The sequence below is a fragment of the Hyla sarda genome, chromosome 2, assembly GCF_029499605.1.
Source record: "Hyla sarda isolate aHylSar1 chromosome 2, aHylSar1.hap1, whole genome shotgun sequence".
Taxonomy (NCBI): Eukaryota; Metazoa; Chordata; class Amphibia; order Anura; family Hylidae; genus Hyla; species Hyla sarda.
In genome coordinates, this window is record NC_079190.1 from 454,936,736 (window position 1) to 454,950,369 (window position 13,634).

The 13,634-nt window shown below is 38.3% G+C and overlaps 1 protein-coding gene across 1 annotated transcript in view; it reads left to right on the plus strand.

Moving 5' to 3' along the window:
• Positions 1-13,634, plus strand: part of ROBO1 (roundabout guidance receptor 1) — a 1,216,262-nt gene that overhangs the window by 435,607 nt on the left and 767,021 nt on the right. The window lies entirely within an intron of this gene.

The window sequence follows — 13,634 nt, forward strand, 5'->3', positions numbered from 1 at the left end:
TGGATTGCAGTCTGTGGATGGTTTGGCTAGAATGTTACTGTATATGTAATGAATATGAGAAAATGGCATCCTTGAAATCAGAACATATTTTATTAAATGAAACATCATAGTTAGTAATTTAAAATAAAAGCATTAACTTTTATTAAGTAAAGTCTAAATACATTTAGAGAAACAACAGTATCATTGGGGCTCATTTTTGGAGCGCTATGAATTTTGTACATTACCCTGCAGCACCTAAGTCATCATAGCATTTGATAATGGAGCCATTACATAAATGGTCAATTGTAGAATTAACACTAACATTGCTTTATTGATTTAAATAAAAAAACTGTATGCAATTCCTCACCTTGGGTTCAGGAGATTGTCTTTGCCATGAGTGCTGTTTTTTCTCATTCAGCAATAAAAAAGTGTTGTAGACGTTAATATAATTTGAGTTGCTAATGTACAATAAAATGTATTCTGAAGTTTCCTTTAAATAAAGATAATCTAATTATAGTTAAAACAAATAATAATTCTGGGATCTAATATTGCTTTTTTTTTTTCCAGGCATGAATGCCTGATTTCTTTAGAATAACTTAGTAAATGTTGTTTTTGGTATTGTTTGGTTTCAATAGCCACTATTTAATGGTGTCAGATGTAATCAGGACCCGAAGGCCAAATTCCCACTGTATTATAAATACGCATATGTGATTGATGTTGCCATTATCCCTGTCCATCACATGCCCGTATGTAAACATTTCAGCAGCGTAGGTTGTTTTTCTGTGTTTATAATAGGACTTTTATTACATTGGAGAAAAATCATGCAGCCGTATGAATGTTAATTGGCAGTATACTCTTTGGAAGACATGTTTTTTCTAAGAGCAAGGTCTTAAGAGGTACATTCGGCAAGCTTAACACAGGATGGTTTAGGCCAAGAACAACACTTGTAGAATTTCTTTGGTTTCACTGAAGTACCAGCCAAATTAGAAATATGTCCAATTTAGGGATACATGAAAATTCACTGGAAGGTAAAATAGCTGAATGTTAGACTGAAGCCGACCGTAAAGAAAGTTGTAACATTCATTTACATTTCTGTGAACCTGAACAATACGACTTAGGTCTCTGGAGATATATTTCATATTCTTGCCCCAGGAGCTATCTAAGTGTTAAAATAATATGGAATACATAATTATTTTTAACTGTGACCTTGTAAAGGCTGTCTATAAAATATATACAGATCATGCCATATTAAGTCAGGTATCAATAGTATTACTATGCAACAATTTTTTTGTGATTTTAAAATGTCTCATAACTGGGCCATGGGTCATCTCGTTTTCAGAAAAAAAAAAAAAAGACTTACTGTGGACATTTGAGATTTTTTTTCCTATTATTTGACAGCAAGCCAAAGCTGAAAGCTGACCAAACACATTGAATTAGTGTTGGCTAAACCCTATGATTTTGGGTGGTACCGGATGACGATCAAATGTGAGGTGGCCTCAAGACATTCCCCCAATGACAGATGTTGGGGGAAAGAAGAGTCAAGCCTGTTGGATTTCAACTATGTGATCCTTTTGTTTTTGGGGCCTCCCTGGCTTGAAATCCTGAAAAATATGAAGCACTAAGATACAAATTATATTAGAAAATAGCAAAAGCTTTTAAAAGGTACTGTCATTTCAACAAACTCTGCATAGATCAATTGTAGAAGCTAACATAAAAAAAATTGTAACCCTCCCTTTTTTCTGTTCCCCTCCTCATGTTTTGTTGTTGACAAAAGTCATAGCACAACTTTTTAATAAGAAAAAACAAAAACTTTTTTCTTTTTTCTTTCTCATCTTATCAAACTCCTTACCTTCAGCTGCTAAACTCTTCCACTTAGTTTTGTCCTAAAGCTTATTCTGGGATCAAATTACAAGCAATAAAAGTCTATGAAGGGGGTAGGAGAAGGAGGCGGATGGAAGGGGACGTGCCTGTGAATATACCCAGGCTGAAGAGAAAGAGACAGCATGGACAGCTTTATAAGTAAGAGATCTTCACCCCAGAGCTTTATAGACAGCCGCAAAACTTTAGGCAATTTACAGAAACATAAAAGTACAGGATCTCCTACCCTGTGTGTGTGTGTGTGTGTGTAGGGTATGGCAGACTCTGTAGACATTAGTGTCCTCCTATCAGCTCTAGGAGAACTGAACGTTGCAGATTAAGCCTGCAGAGTAGAAATGTGCTGAAAAATACTGTATACAACTTATGGCTAGAAAATTGTTTATTTGTAAAAATAAATACCTGAAATGTCAGATACACTTATTACGACTACTTTATAATCATTAAAAGATCGTGCCTGGGTGTGTATGGATCTAAAGATGAAATAAATTAAAATTTTAAAAACATTGGAAGGATTTATTAATACCGATAATTTGCAAGTCTCTCAAGAAATCTAGCACATCTGTGGCTGCCTATGTGGAAGCCATGGGAATTTACACAAACTACAAACTTGGTAGATATCCACTGTAATTTATGCTATTGGTGTAAAGTATAGTAAATGCAGTGGCCTTCCCATTTGATATAAAGCCCAGTCTTCTTTTTCAAAAGTGGCAGGTGTGGCATAAAGTGGCAGGCTTGACGTAAAAATATTCCTAAGTATTTCCCGAGCAAGGTGTCTTCAGCTGTAGCAAAACTACACCTCCAAGCATACCTGGACAGGATCATTTTTTTTATTTTACATCTTTTTATTTCAGCAGAATTTCCATTTTCCTAATACAGTACTCCAAAATACCCTACATAACATTTGGTCTATGCAGGAGATTAGGAGCGCTGGGTAAGGAAATCAAAGCCCCGATGGTTATACAAATACTTAAAGGGGTACTCAGGTAGAAAACTATTTATTTTAAATCAACCAGAAAAATATACAGATTTGTAACTTACTTCTATTAAAAAAAATCTTAATCCTTCCAGTACTTATCAGCTGCTGTATACTACAGAGAAAGTTCTTTTCTTTCTGAATTACTTTTTTTATCTGTCCACAGTGCTCTCTGCTGACACCTCTGTCCATGTCCGGGATTGTCCTGACATGGACAGAGGTTTCAGCAGAGAGCACTGTGGTCAGACAGAAAGGAAATTCAAAAAGAAAATAACTTTCTCTGTAGTATACAGCAGCTGATAAGTACTGGAAAGATTAAGATGTTTTAATAGTAGTAATTAACAAATCTGCATAACTTTCTGGCACCAGCTGATTAAAAATAAAATTGATTTCCACCGGAGTACTCCTTTAACAAACATCATGATCAGAGATTTTGACCAAAAATAGCACTGTGTAAGGTGGATATTTATTTCAAACACTTATTCTACATAGACAGATTATTTTAATAATATAATATGTTATATATTGTATATATATATATATATATATATATATATATATATATATATATATATAAATATATAATTTACTAACATGTTATTTATATATTATTATATTAAATGTGTGTATATATATATATATATATATATATATATATATATATAATAGATTTTGCATAATATTATATTTGCATACATAAGTAGATAAAAAAAAATTCCCCAAATATAACAACTTTACTAAAAGATAGACAATATAATCACATGGTTAATCTAAAATTCCTCTTGTCTTACCTACTGCCTATTGGTGGACACAGGATACTTCTGTTTATTTTTGAGTATCCTGAGTATGGTCTAATTTATAATCCAGTTTTCTAGGTTACACACAGTTCTTTTGCTGTGTATTAGAACTATCTTCTCTGTCTTTCTGGTCCAAGTTGAATGTGTTCTTCCATGCAGTAATCACATGCATATTGCTGGGTATCATGTATTGCAATAGGAAATTTATTAAGAACAGATATTTCCTATCTATGTTCTTGGCTAGTTGGAAAAAGACTTGGCTCGTTCAAGGACAACATAATGTGATACAGTTGTATTGTGTTCAGGAAATAAACAGGGCAAGTTTGCATGTCCCTATCTCATATTAGACGGATTAAACTCCCAATCCCTCCAAAAATGTGGTAAATTCAGTGGCTCTTTATGCTCTTTGTACGTCCTATTGGTTGATTTACAAGATGCCAATATTTTTGGTGCAATTTTGGTACACAGACAGTGGTTTCAATCCACACCCTGATTCATAAAGCATATCTTTACATAATAATGTAAAATTTCAATCCATACCTAGTTCTTCTAAGCCACACCCTTTTGTCAAGCAAAGTGCAGAAAGTGTCTTAAACACATAGTAAATGTGTTTATCCATCTATCTATCATATCTATCAAATCTATCTATCTCATATGACTTTCCAGCTATTTTCCATCTTTTAGTAACTTCTTGAGGTTTCTGATTTCTTCGGGTGAACCGTATTTCAGCTGAAATGATTTATTTATCTTCCCTTTGTACTTTTCTATTTTGGCATGAAGAAGGTAATTAATTCCAGCTCCCAGAATTCCAACCATTTCCTCCAGTCAGCAGCACATGACAACATCATTTCAAAGCTTCCCACATAAAAGCTCCATGGGGCCAATTCAAATTAGGGAAGCAGAACATTTCTCCCTGTTACTAAAAATACTCATAATATATATATAAAAAAAGTAAGGAAACCTGCTTGTCGCTATAAATGTATTATTTATACAGGTCAATGTTACATGATGGGTATGAATTCAGCATGTTCCCTGTATAATAGTATAACATACTACGTTTATATAAGAAAAGTTACATTTTTATATTTATATGTATGTAAGAAGTGTGCTGTGCAAAAAACTGTATTACCTAGTTATCACCAATTGTTTTATAGTCAGCTGCTTTGGATTGTACAGGGTGGGCCATTTATAAGGATACAACTTAATAAAATGGGAATGGTTGGTGATATTAACTTCTTGTTTGTGGCACATTAGTATATGTGGGGGGGAACAGGGTAGTGACCATGGTGGCCATTTTTAAGTCGGCCATTTTGAATCCAACTTTTGGTTTTTCAATAGGAAGAGGGTCATGTGACACATCAAACTTATTGGGAATTTCACCAGAAAAACAATGATGTGCTTGGTTTTAACATAACTTTATTCTTTCATGAGTTATTTACAAGTTTCTGACCACTTGTTCAAATGTGTTCAATGTGCTGCCCATTGTGTTGGATTGTCAATGCAACCCTCTTCTCCCACTCTTCACACACTGATAGCAACAACGCAGGAGAAATGCTAGCACAGGCTTCCAGTATCCGTATACACTGCTATATACTACTATATACACCGCAGGAGAAATGCTAGCATAGGCTTCCAGTATCCGTAGTTTCAGGTGCTGCAGAATGGGAAAAACAAAAATTGGAACAGGACCCTCAGTTTACGCAGAAGATTTTGTTCAGTAATGAGGCAAACTTTTATGTGAATGGTGAAGTTAACAAACAAAACTACCGCTATTGGTCTGACACTAACCCACATTGGATAGATCCCTCCAAGACTGTTGGAACACAAAAATGATGGTATGGTGTGGTATATGGGGTACAAAGATAGTGGGGCCATTCTTCATCAATGGAGACCTCAAGGCCACTGGATATGCAAAATTGCTACATGATTATGTGTTTCCCTCTTTATGCACTGAAGCTGGCACGTTCCCTGAGTTTTTCTAGCAAGATGGTGCACCACCACATTATGGGTGTCAGGTCCGAGCATTCCTAGATGAACAGTTTCCTGGAAAGTGGATTGGTCGTCGTGGGCCAGTTGAATGGCCCCCAAGGTCCCCCGATCTGACCCCCTTAGACTTTTATCTTTGGGGTCATCTGAAGGCAATTGTCTATGCTGTGAAGATACGAGATGTGCAACACCTGAAACTACGGATACTGGAAGCCTGTGCTAGCATTTCTCCTGCGGTGTTGCTATCAGTGTGTGAAGAGTGGGAGAAGAGGGTTGCATTGACAATCCAACACAATGGGCAGCACATTGAACACATTTTATAAGTGGTCAGAAACTTGTAAATAACTCATGAAAGAATAAAGTTACGTTAAAAACCATCATTGTTTTTCTTGTGAAATTTCCAATAAGTTTGATGTGTCACATAGCCCTCTTCCTATTAAAAAAACAAAAGTTGGATTCAAAATGTCCGACTTAAAAATGGCCGCCATGGTCACCACCCATCTTGAAAAGTTTCTCCCCTCACATATACTAATGTGCCACAAACAGGAAGTTAATATCACCAACCATTCCCATTTTATTAAGGTGTATCCATATAAATGGCCCACCCTGTAGTATAGCTACAGTTAGACCCCCTAAATTTGGTACCTACAAACCAAACGGGAGAATAGCTGCCTGCAAGCTTAGCTCAGAGATCAGTCATCTCCTCTTTTCTCTCTACACATCCCCCATCAGTAGATTTGGTTCGAGTACCATCTCTGTGCTGATGACCCTCAAGTCTATACCTCTTCCCAGCAATGGCCCTCTCAACCAATCACTGACTGATGTGGGACACCACTGTGAGTGGTCTGTTACTGCCGAGACTAGTTTGTCTAGCAAAGGCCAGAGTGCTCAGTGGGAAGAGCCGGGCTCATTCTGGAGATCGCAGGGGGTTAAGTGCCCCTCCCACAATCAGACACTCAGATGAGTTTTTAATAACTTAATAGGTTAGTTGAAAATGAACGATTTAAGTGTTGCTCACATGAGTCTCCTCGGTCCTTAGAATATCCACATCTCTGGAAGTACATGATCGGAACATTAAGTACACTGCATCTTCTATTTTTCTAAAGTAATACCCAGTTCTCTACTGTCATATTCAGAGCACTGATATGAAAACATACAGTTAAAAAATGCTTTTTATTACAGTCAACGCTCTGTGCTCCTCAGCATGTAGCTTTTTCATTTAACCCATTGAGCCATAGCATAATGCAGATGTAAGTACACGCACTCAGTCAAGCTCAATATATTTTAACACAAATTTCTAATTCTGCCTGACTGAAATTATTACCTTTTCCTGATGGAGTCCTATTAGTAAATCAGGCTCGCTCTTGAGAATTCATTTCCCATTCTTTGTAGATATAGTGTAATGAATATATATTTTTTTCTTTTTATGCTTTTGATGTTATGTGCGGTATTGATTGTGGTATAACCTTGAATGCTTGGATAAAAACGACCCATCGATTAGTTATGTAAGCCCAGTGTGCAGTTAATATTGGCATGAGCATGAATGTCATTATGTTTTATCTGTGACAAATAAATAGGACGCTTGTTCAGACAAGAAGAATAATAGATTAGACTAAGTAATAGGTGGTGTAAGTTGTGTAGATCTGGTTATACCTAGATGTACAGTTTCTGTATGAAACATGATACAGTCAATATTTTTCAATAAAACATTAAATACAAGTGAAATTCTGTCTATATCCTTGGAAGTAAATCTCCGTGGACTTTATCTAAAGATTACACATTTGATCTGGAAAGTCTATTTATCTTTGTATCCAACAGTCCATGAATAAATATAAACAAAATGTGAACATTTCCTTGGTGGCGTCTTTGTGATGAACTTATTTTCTATTAGTGAGCCATATTTGCAACTTATAAGATAAAATTGATTAACCCCTTAAGGACCGAGTGTCACACGATGGCTTATTTTTTGTGCCACCAATTCAAATTTGTAATGACAACAGTCATTTTACCCAAAAATCTACAGCGAAACAAAAAAATAAAAAAATCATTGTGTGACAAAATTGAAGAAAAACACCATTTTGTAACTTTTGGGGGCTTCCGTTTCTATGCAGTACATTTTTGGGTAAAAATGACACCTTCTCTTTATTCTGTAGGTCCATATGATTAAAATTATACCCTACTTATTTTCTGCATATGAGGCTATATGAGGGCACTGTGGTTTGTAGTTTTTATCGTTATCATTTTTGTGTTGATCTGACTTTTTGATTGCTTTTTATTCATTTTTTTATGGTATAAAAAGTGACCAAAAATAAGCTATTTTGGACTTTTCAATTTTTTTTTGCGTGTACGCCATTGACCATGTGGTTTAAATAACAATATATTTTTATAGTTCAGACATTTGTGCGTGGCTCCCCCAAATGTATTAAACGGCCGCAAGGCATTTGATAAATTTTGTGGAGGTACACATTTTCTGAAATCTCACTCTTCACATACACCAAAAAGCTAGGCTACGTCTCGGCTGGTGTAGTAGTGTGAGTTTTTGGTGGTTTTTGCAACTTTTTTAGAAAGCTGCAGTTGATAAATTCATTACCACTGCACAAGACTAACCTTAACAGCTGTCTGTTCACTCTTTTAAAAAAAAGGTGTAAACCAAAAAAATCGCAAAAATAGCCTAAGGTGCAGTGCTGCGTCAAAACTACACACAAATCTACACACAAAAAACAGCTCTAAATACAATGATAAATGGCCCCCTTTATCCTGTTGCTCAGGGGTGGGACAATCGGGGAGATATTTTTAAAAAACCTGTGCAGAGGAGAAGGCCACCAGTTGCCCATAGAAACCAATCAGATCGCTTTTATTTTTTAAAAGGCCTCTGAAAAATTAAAGAAGCAATCTGATTGGTTGCTATGGGCAACTGGTCAACTTTTTATCTGTACTGGTTTTCATAAATTGCCCCCAATGATACAGTCCCACAGTACAGAGTAAAAGGGATTTAGGGGTCATTATTTCAGAAGATTTAAAGATTGGCAGGTAATGTCATAGAGCAGCAGGAAATGATTGCAAATACTTGTGTGTATAGGGGGAGGTATTAGCAGTAGAAAGAGGGAAGAGCTCATAAATGTATATGGAGATGTAAAAGCAGTAGAGGGAAGGGCTCATGGGTGTATAGGGAGAGGTATTAGCAGTACAGAGGGAAGTGCTCATGGGTGTATAGGGAGAGGTATTAGCAGTAGAAAGATGGAAGTGCTCATGGGTGTATAGGGAGAGGTAAGTATTAGCAGAAGAGGGAAGTGCTCATGGGTGTATAGGTAGAGGTATTAGCAGTAGAGGGAAGTGGTCATGGGTATATAGAGTGAGTTATTAGCAGTAGAGAGGGAAGTGCTCATGTACAGAGCATTAGTGAGACCTCAATTGAAGTATTGTGTGCAGTACTGGAGGTCATATCTCCAGAAAGATATAGATACTTTAAAAAGGGTTCAGAGAAGATACAAAATTTGTACGTGGATTGCGGGTTAAAACTTACCAGGAAAGGTTGAAAGGACCTTAACATGTATAGCTTGGAAGAAAGAAGAGACTGAGGGGATATGATAGAGACTTGTATATATAAAGGGAATCAACATAGCAAAGGAGGAGAATATATTTAAAAGCACAAAAATAAACCACAAGATGACATAGTTTTATATTAGAGGGGCAACTAGATTTGATAATCAAGAGTCGGGAAGCTAGAGTCACATACTCTGTGTAGTGAAAAGATATGAGGAGGCAACTGCAAGTGATAAGGGAGGAAGAACAGCATGTTATTGTGATCTCTAAACTATGTACACCATCCATTGACCCCAAAGGTATAAGATAAATATGTATTTATTTATGTATTATTTTTTTGTATTATTGTATTTATTTATGTATTTATTTACTATTTTGTTACTGCAGGTGGGAAAAGATAAGCCAGTGCCCATCTATTTTTTTTTGTTGCCTCTTCTCCGGCCATTTAGTGACTCCATGAATCAAATTGGGTAACATTGGCACAAGTGGCATGTATGAATTCTATAAATCCTGAATTTTTTTCTGTACAAGGCATTGTGCATCTAAGGCTCAGCTTGACACAGACCTATATGCATAAGCATGAAAGGTTATATGAAATTGCATGACGGTGCTCATTTGTGTAAAGTGCTGGATGGTATTCTCGAAATGTGCCAGGTGTAAACAAAATATGTGGTTATGGGTTTATAATATAATCTCGTTTTTATTTGTGCAAATAAAAAAAAGTATGAAAACTGTCCCAAATCCCATGACAGCAAACAAGGTACCGTATTTATCGGCGTATAACACGCACTTTTTAGGCTAAAATTTTTAGCCTAAAGTCTGTGTGCGTGTTACACGCCGATACACCCCCAGGAAAGGCAGGGGGAGAGAGGCCGTCGCTGCCCGCTTCTCTCCCCCTGCCTTTCCTGGGGTCTAGAGCCCTGCTGCCGGCCCTTCTCTCCCCCTGGTTATCGGCGCCGCTGCCGGCGCTGATAGCCAGGGGGAGAGAAGCGGCGCCGACAGCCAGGGGGAGAGAAGGGGCAGCGGCACCCGTTGCCGGCGCCGCTGCCCCGTTGCCTTCCCCCATCCCTGGTGGCATAATTACCTGAGTCGGGTCCGCGCTGCTGCAGGCCTCCGGTGTGCATCCCCGGCGTCGTTGCTATGCGCATGACGTCAGTGCGCCGCGCCGTGCATAGCAACGACGCAGGGGACGCACGCCGGAGGCCTGCAGCAGCGCGGACCCGACTCAGGTAATTATGCCACCGGGGATGGGGGGAGGCAACGGGGCAGCGGCGCCGGCAATGGGTGCCGCTGCCCCTTCTCTCCCCCTGGCTGTCGGCGCCGCTTCTCTCCCCATGGCTATCGGCGCCGGCACCGATAGTCAGAGGGACAGAACGGGCAGCGGCGCCGATAGCCAGGGGGTGAGAAGGGCCGACAGCAGCGCTCTAGACCCCAGGAAAGGCAGGGGAAGAGAAGCGGGCAGCGACAGCCTCTCTCCCCCTGCCTTTCCTGGGGCTGTATCGGGGTATACACGCGCACACACGCACCCTCATTTTCCCATGGATATTTGGGTAAAAAACTTTTTTTACCCAAATATCCTTGGTAAAATGAGGGTGCGTGTTATAGGCCGGTGCGTGGTATACCCCGATAAATACGGTAATTTTGACCTTTGTGGAGATTCATGAACATGTAGTCCAAGTAGCCGAAACCTTCCTTACCGAGCTTCATGTTTGTGTTAATGTATCTTTGTAGAAAGTCCTAGATATGACCTTCCCCCAAATGTTAGTGTAGTGCACTAACTCATCACTTTTCTGGGGCATAGGAGAATGTGTTGTATTTTAATGTAACTTGTAATGTCTTGTTAGCCGCCTTTCTGTTTAATATACACAGCTACGTTCAGTTATTGGCTTTTATTACTTAATTTGTCTTACTTATGCCTTGAACCTCTGGCTTCTGTAACCAGACAACCAATTAAAGATTCCCTTTATATTATGTTCTCTATTAGAAAATGACAGCAAGAAGTACAATTTGCATATCTCTCTTCCAGCTTGCAAAGGACATTTTTTTTTTTGCTCCCTTTCCTGTTGATTCCTTACAGTTTAAAGTTTTAAGCCATTGAAATATTGAAGATGTCGTCTAATCTAGACAAGATCTATGCATATGCTCTATAAGGGATAATTATAATAATATAATATTAATAATATTTATTTATATAGTGGCAACACATTTTGCAGCTATTTGGGGGGGAACAAAAAAAAGACAAGTATCAGACATTGCAATATTACACACTAATTATTTAAACATTTGGAGTAAAGGCCCTGCCCATGAGAGTTTACAGACTATGAGAAATGGGGTTGAGACAAAAGTTAGAAAGTGCTTTATAGATACAATATAACAATCATAAATAGGTCTAGCACAATGGAATAGCTTGCTCTTCAGTGATAATTTGTCATTAGGTAAACACTTGTTACACTACAGAAAGAAAGAGGTCCAACTGACGTGTTTTGACATTTGTGCTTTATTCGCAGTCATCTTCAACTAAGGTAAGAGTGCCAAAACGCATCAGTTGTACCTCTTGTGTGTGTAACCAGCTTTTACCTGACAATAAAAATAACCAACGAGTAAGCTATTCCCTTGTGCTGGATGTATTTCTGATTGTTAAATGTGCGCTGGTAACTCCCACAGCAGTCCATGCACTTAAAGGGGTACTCCAGGGAAAACCTTTTTTCTTTTAAATCAACTGGTGGCAGAAAGTTAAACATATTTGTAAATTACTTCTATTAAAAAAGCTTAATCCTTCATGTACTTATTAGCTGCTGAATTCTACAGAGGAAATTCTTTTCTTTTTGGAATGCTCTCTGATGACATCATGACCACAGTTCTCTCTGCTGACGTTATTGTAATAATAATAACACTTTATTTATTGTTGTCCTTAGTGGGATTTGAACCCAAATCCCCAGCACTGCAAGGCAGTAGTGCTAACCACTGAGCCACCATGCTGCCCTTAGCATACATCTGCTATGCATCTGCTATGCATCTGCTATGCATGGTAGCTAAAATGGACCGAGATGTCAGCAGAGAGCACTGTGTTCGTGATGTCATCAGTGTTCCAAAAAGAAAGGAATTTCCTCTGTAGCATTCAGCAGCTAATAAGTACTGGAAGGATTAAGATTTTTTAATAGAAGTAATTTACAAATATGTTTAACTTTCTGCCACCAGTTCGGCTCTCCTTGAGCATGGAGCGGGTGTCAGCACATGCCTTCCATTCATCTTTATGGGAGAGCCAGAGATACCTGAGTGCTGTACTCTTCTATCTCCGGCTCTCCTATAAAGATGAATGGAGGGCATGTGTTGATCCCCGGTCCAAGCTGGAGGTCAGCCGGAATGCCGTGCAGGATAACATGGGGGGTCTGACCTTTGAAAGAGGATAAATATTCCTACACCCTTTAAATTGTAAATAAATAGTGAATTGCAAATATTAAACAGTTTGTACACCCCAAGATACAACTTTAACTAATTAGGGGCATCACAAACAGGACTAACCCATTAACTTAAATAGTCCCCAAGCTATGGCTCTCCAGCTGTTGGAAAACTATATCTCCAATCTTGATAGAAGTTGTAGTTTTTAAACAGCGGAAAACACCCACTTGGGAAACTCTGTAATAGATAAACGTATCCTTGAGTGCATTTTAGTAGAGTGTCTAAGAATAGATGCTACAAAAATGCATCAGTTGTACGGAAGTTTCAAAGCCATATAGGAAAGCGCTTGACATATTGGATGAATGATCTAATTGAGAACAGTGATATCACTTCAAGCATCAGTATAGCTGGAGCTTCAGTCAGCAAGGCCTTAGATAATTTGAAATTCAGTTTTCATACAAACCCATGCACTGCTCCAAATAAGAAAAACTCCTAAAAATAAATAAGACACTTTAAAGGAGTAAGACATCTTATGCCCTATCCAAAGGAAGCGCTGGAGGCTCCAAGTTTTATGTCTCCTGACCACCGGGACAGAGTATCGTGACTTCACGATACTCCATCCCCGTGGTCCGTAAGCATAAGAATTTGAGCCTCCAGCGCTTCTTGCAGTGCTCACAGGTGGGTGCTGCATGCTAGATTGTGGGGGTCCCCAGCGGTGGGACCCCCATGATCAGACATTCTATCCCTTATCCTTATTTCACCTCTATTTTTTGATGTTTTTAAGGAGATGACTTTGATACTTGACTGAATGTTTGGTTATATTTTTTACTTGTCATGTCCCGGCACTGTTTAGGCGTGAAGAGAAATCTGTTTTACTCTATTGCCTATGTGCATGTGCAATGACAAACGTGAGAGTGGAAATGTTTGAGTCAGCTCTGTCCTCACTTCCAGAGCTGTGACAAACCTCGATAAATATTGAGAGGCACCGAGACAACAACGGAGACTTGTTGTTGCTGATAAAACCCGGAGAAGACTGTCAGCTCTTCTTTTTTCCAGCTAGTTCACGGAATAATGATCTT